The sequence below is a fragment of the Citrus clementina genome, unplaced genomic scaffold (genome assembly GCF_000493195.1).
Source record: "Citrus clementina cultivar Clemenules unplaced genomic scaffold, Citrus_clementina_v1.0 scaffold_3, whole genome shotgun sequence".
In the NCBI taxonomy this organism is placed as follows: domain Eukaryota; kingdom Viridiplantae; phylum Streptophyta; class Magnoliopsida; order Sapindales; family Rutaceae; genus Citrus; species Citrus x clementina.
The window spans coordinates 47,805,529-47,811,579 of record NW_006262339.1 but is presented as its reverse complement, the minus strand read 5'-3'; positions in this window follow the sequence as shown (position 1 = coordinate 47,811,579).

Sequence of the window (6,051 nt, the reverse complement as noted above, 5' to 3'; positions counted from 1 at the left end):
TCTGAAGAATCGGTAGGGCTTTCGGGATCTGCGAGGTTGGGAGGAAAATTCTGGAGGTTTGAATTTTCGAAAATGCCGTTTTTTCTTTGAACTGCAATCGCAATCCTTTTTCTTGTGGCATTTGATCTGTAAATAAGGCTTTTTGCAAGCACTTCGGAAAGGTTCTTTGTCTTTCAACAGTTCTTTGAAAAACTGTTTTTGCTCGCAAAGTTTGTCAAGACAAGTTTTGGCAAGCTGAAAGATTTTGCCAAGAGAGATGTTGTCTAGGGAAAGATTGGATGCTGTGAGTTGTCTCTGGATGTTGGGTTGGAGTTCTTCGGGAAGGGAAGCCAGAAAGACATGCTTTAATGTCGGCTCATTGAATCCATTAAGCTTATAGAACAGCAGGGACATCCGCTTATAATGGAAGTCAAGATCCTTAGCATTGAGGGAGCAGCATTTCATGTTGAGATAATCTCGTCTGGCAGCTTCAAAGACTGCAGAAGGGTCCCCAAGGAATTGATCATGAAGTACAGCAAGAGCACTTGAGACTTCTGGGAGATCAACAAATTGTAGTTGGCGGTATTGTCCTAACGAATCAAACCAATCTCTTAGAGCACCCGTGAAACGAGTAGCAAATTCTCTAAGGACTGATTGAGTTGTTGCTCCTGGTCTTAGCATCTGGAGGTCAATCCAGGCAGACATTTCATTGAGTCGGTCACGCCATTTATGAGATGGAAGATCATTAAAGGTGAACCATGGGCCATTTGACGATTTTTGGCTCGATGGATTGGTCTGGGTTGGAGGAGGTTGGTTTGTGGCAGAAGATGCAGGCATGTCTTCTTCAACTTCGGAGGGAATATCAACATATGGTTCTGTATGAGAGGTTTGGCCTTGATCAGGTTGAGCCATCAGGATTTTGGTAATATCAGCATATGACTTTTCAGAGTCACTGGTGGATGCTGAAGATTCTGAGTCGGTTTCGGTATGGCTATCTGAAACAGCCAGATTTGAATCAGAAGTTTGATCGTCTGTAGATGAATGGCTGACTGTGTGAGCAGTAAATTGGTTCAAGGGTTCTTTATCTTTTGATTGGGTAGGGACTGATAATGGAGCTAGTGGTGATGCCGGTGTAGAACTAGGAGATGGTTGGCCAGGGATGGTCAATGAGGAAGGATGAAGAGGTGCAGGGCGAGGCTGCGGTCTAGGTTTGGGGTTAGGTTTAGGTGGTGGAGGCAAAGGATTGTCTCTGAAAAGAGTATGAGTTATACCAAATAACTTGGAAGGGTCATATTGTTTAATAGGAGAAAGCATAGAGGCAAAAGGATGATAAGTTGGACCGATGGAAGGGATAGGAGGTGAAGTGGTGAAAAGGGAAGGTCTCTGTTTTTCAGATTCAATCTGGGCAAGTTCAGCTTTTAAGCGTCTGATTTCCCTTTCTTTTTGGTCAAATTCGGGGCCTGAGTAACGATGGGCAAGCATGGCTCGTAACTCAGAGTCAAGTTGAGAAATTCTGGACAGGAGGTTTTGGTAGATCTGCTGCATTTGTGCAGTGATGGAGTCAACTTTTGTCTCAATTTGTTCAGTTCGTAAACTGATGTTCTCAACATTTGAATTGAGATGCAACAAGGTATTATTTTGGGCCCTGGCATTTTGAGTTTGCCAGTTGAGGACTGATTCAAAAGGTTTAGGGGGCTCCAGGTGGCCAGTGGATGTAATAGGTGAAGGGATAAAGGGTTTTGACACAACATTTCGTTGGGGATCTGTGTGGGGTTCCAAAGAAGGAAAGGAAGAAGAGTAATTGGAAGAGGTAGAGGAAAACATCATACAAGCCAGTGGTTGGACGACAGGTGTTAAGTGTGAGAGGGGTGATGGAATCTCAGATTTGCAATGTTTGGCAATCCATTTGAGTTCTTGTCGGTAGATGGGTAATGGAGCCGGTGGAGGTGGAGGATCTGATGGTGGTTTGGGGTCACAGTGGTGACATGGGACAGGAGGTTTTTTTTTTTGGGTTTCTTTTTCCTTGTGGTTGCGTAATCATCGTCTTCTTCCCAATCATCCCAGCAGGGACAATTTGGGTCACACATGCCGGAACCAGGGGCATCCCATAGGAAATGGCCATTGTGCTTGGCTGGATAAACAGGGTAGCCTTGAGAATTAAACCCTGTAATGGGCAGATCTTCCTGCGCTGTCTGAACAGCTGTGATCATTGAAGAATAGGTAAAAGAGAGCCTAGGAGGCTCTTGTGGAGCACTGGGAGGTGGTTTAAAAATCATTCTGACTGTTCCATCTTGTCGTCTTTCAAACATGCTTTCAGAGGTCTGAATTGGAGCTGTATTGTTATGGAACTGTTCATAGTTGGAGATCCATTCAAGAGGCATAAGCTTGATGAGCTCGTGACGAGGAATTTGTCGTGGGATCTGGTCAGATTCTGCTAACACCATGAGGGTGTCAGAATGGTGTTCTGGAGTGGGTAGATCCAAGGCATGATTTTGAAGCCTGTAGACCAATTGGTGGTGTAAGGTAGCAATTTTGGCGGAAGAAATTTGTTCAGCACCTTGAATTTGGATTTGGACCTTCAAGGTTGTGGGCAAGTTGGGATCTTGAGAGAAAGGTTGAAGTTGGGATAGAAAGTGAGTAAAACACTTCCTGCATGAAGGGTTGTAAGGACAGTGCCTATGACAGCATCTTGGTATTGTTTAAACCGGGTATCAAGCATAGCAAGGCGAGCTGTAACCGGTAATCCTTTTCTCCCATGAAGGGTAAGGATTAATCTGATGCCTCCAAGGTGGAGATGAGTGTAACCTTATCGTTTCCAGTTGGAAATCAACTCTGAGGGTATTTCAAGAGTGACATATTGCTCAGCAGGGGTTGCTTGGAGTGAACACTGATCCAGGCGAGAAGACTGGATGTATTCTTTAGGGTGAGGGCGTCTGGTAGAAATAAGGGTGCGGATACTGCGGGTAAAGGAACTAGGTCGTTTGTACAACTGATAAGGGCTGATAAGAGGGTAGGAGGACTCACTGATTTGGGCTGATTCAGGGATATAAGAATATTCTACAAGGTTTTCAATCTTATTGGTGGTATGAGAAGTGCAAGATTTTGGTAAGGAAAGAGTAGAAGAAAGAGTAACAGGAGTTGAAGGATTGGAAGATGAAGTAGAAGCCATGAATGAGAAATTCTCTCTGCGTGTGAAGGCTAAGGAGCAAAACAGAATAAAGTCATAAATTATACCATTTTGAGCATGAAAACAAGAATTTAGAAAACAAGTTTCAAGGAACGGTATGGCTCTGATACCAGTTAAGAATGTACGTGGCGTTGTTATACCAGAACTACAACAGTTAAAACTGTACTTTGGACCAGTAGTCCGCAAGCTCGGGTTTCCAGCCGATATACCTCTATAATCAAAAATCTTTAAAACATTTTTCTCAGGTTATACAACCCAAAACAGACTTCTCTTTAGTCTAAAACATGGTACCAAACCAGATAAGAAATGAATATATTTGTAATATTATAAAAAATTTAAATAAATTTTTGGGTTAAATAGATTTTACAATTAAAAAAATCTCCCTATTAATAATATTATAATTAAATTTTGCATACTATTCAAAATAATTTTAATTTATTTATTTTAATATTATGTTTCTATCTATTATTAAAAATTACTTTAATATAATAAAATCAGTCTAATAGATTGAAAAATATTAAAATATTTTTAAATATTAAAATTATTTTGAAATGTATATATTATTATATCTATTTTAATGTCATTTTCCATTTATTATAAAATTTGGGGTTATTTTTTTTTTTTTTTGGATTTATAGAGTCAAAGAGCATTATGATAATTGGTAAAAAAGAGGTCTCAGTGTCCCTTATTGAAAACTTAGGGGTCACTATGACCATTTCCCTAAACCTTAAGGTGTAGTTGTCCTTTTTCCTTACTAATAAATAATCACTTTACTACTGATAAATAATTTGAGAATTATATATTATATTTGCTCATAATTATCTACATATATTACTTGATGCATGTCGCAATATCTCATATTTGATTGATAGAGATATGTTGTTTTTAAATTTCATTTACCTGAATATGTTAGACATAGCTTTAGATCCTCTAATGCAATGAGATAGCATTTTACAGCATGATTGTAATAAACATCTTACAAAGAGATTAAATAACGGTTTTATCCAAACGATTCTTCTACAAGAAAGATTTAGATAAATAATTTCCTAAAAATTATGAAAGAGATTTTTATTATTCAAAAGGTCGATCAAACTAATTACATGACCATTTGATTATTGGTTACAACATGTCTTCAACTTGAATTGACTGCACAAATACAACCATTTGATTAGTGGTTGCAACATGTCTTTAACTTGAATTGACTACACAAATTCAATCACTCTTTTAGGCTCAATACTCAAATCAAGAATAAAAGTTGCCTCTTCTTTTATGAAACTTTCAAGTATAGTTAACTAGTTGTAGTCATAAATTACTAGTCCTAAATTACTCTATTATGCTAACACAGATTGAGTGTTTGATAATAGCCATAGAGATGTTTCTGAGATGGAGATTGAAGTTGTGCATGAGATTTCAAATGGGCGAGAGGAAGTGTTTAAAGACATATATTAATATTTATTATTTATACTAATATTTAATATTTTATAATTTAAATTTTATTATTTATTCATTAACAATTATATAAAATTAAAATTACAATGAGAAAATAGGGAATTAGGGAGAGGATGGGGATTCCCGAAAAAGAAATTGGATAAAAATCATCTCCGTCCATTCCTCGAATAATTAAGGTTGAACATTGGATCGGATTTGTGTTAATATGATCCGAACTAATCTTTTTTGGATCAGATTCAAATTTAGCTATAAATTTGATCGGATAAGAGTTTTGCAATATGATTGGATTTGATTCGGATCAGATTGAATCCGGATCAATCTGATTAGATTGCACTTACAATTTAAAAAACACATAACTTAAATAAAAATTAAAATACAATCACAAACCCAGCCACATCATCCACAAACCCAGCCATTCTCTTTGAGAAAATGTCGACCAACTATCTAGTTGTCATCGCCCCAGCTGCATGCTGTCAACGTCCTAGCCAACAACCGCTAAGCCCGTGAGCTGCACATTGCAAAGTCCTAAACGTCGCCGTTGCATTTATTTGTTTATTACAGGGTTTCAAATAGAGTCAGCTCCATCAAAGTTGTGAGGTGCAGAGGTTGTAAGAATAGATACTTTGGAAAAACTTGCAGAGGTTTGGGTCTTGAATAAATTGCTTGTGAATTTGTTTTTGCCTGCATGTCATTCTCCATGTTTTTTGGTGATTGTAAAATTAATTGTTTATTTAGCTTTCCTGCTTTTGGATGCAATTGTTACTAAGTTCTCAACAAATTGATTGATGTAAAAATGATCACACTTTCATTTTTTTTTTGTCTTTCTTATGCCATTGGCTAGCTTGGTGCTTTTTTTTTTTCCTTAATTTTTGTAATTTCAATTTTGTATTTCAACTTCAAGTGATCCAAATTCGTCTCTCTCTCTCTCTCTCTCTCTCTTTTTCCAAACACATCAGAATATGATTTCAGTATGATATTATCGATCGGAATCTGAATTAATCTAAACTATTCAACTGATCTTAATCGGATCATATATAAGCTGGGATTGCATTTGGATGACTTTATATTAATCCGAACAATCCAAAATCCGATTGGATTGATCCAAATCCGAACCATATCCGATTTTATCCACCCCTAATTATAATAAGATATTTCAATAAATAATTTTGAAGGAACTATGGAAGAGGAGTTTTTATTATCTAAAAGGTTTATTGAATAAGTTATATAATATTTTTTATAATATAGTAAATAGTTTAGTAAAATATAAATACAAAAATAAAATTCTTAGTAGATAATAATAATAAAAAATACTTTATAACACTATAAAATAAGGTTCTAATAAAATCCAATTAACAAAAATTAAAAAATTACTAGAATAATTATTTTATATCATTATGTTTTAACATCGAGGATAGACAATTATAATATTTAAGTTA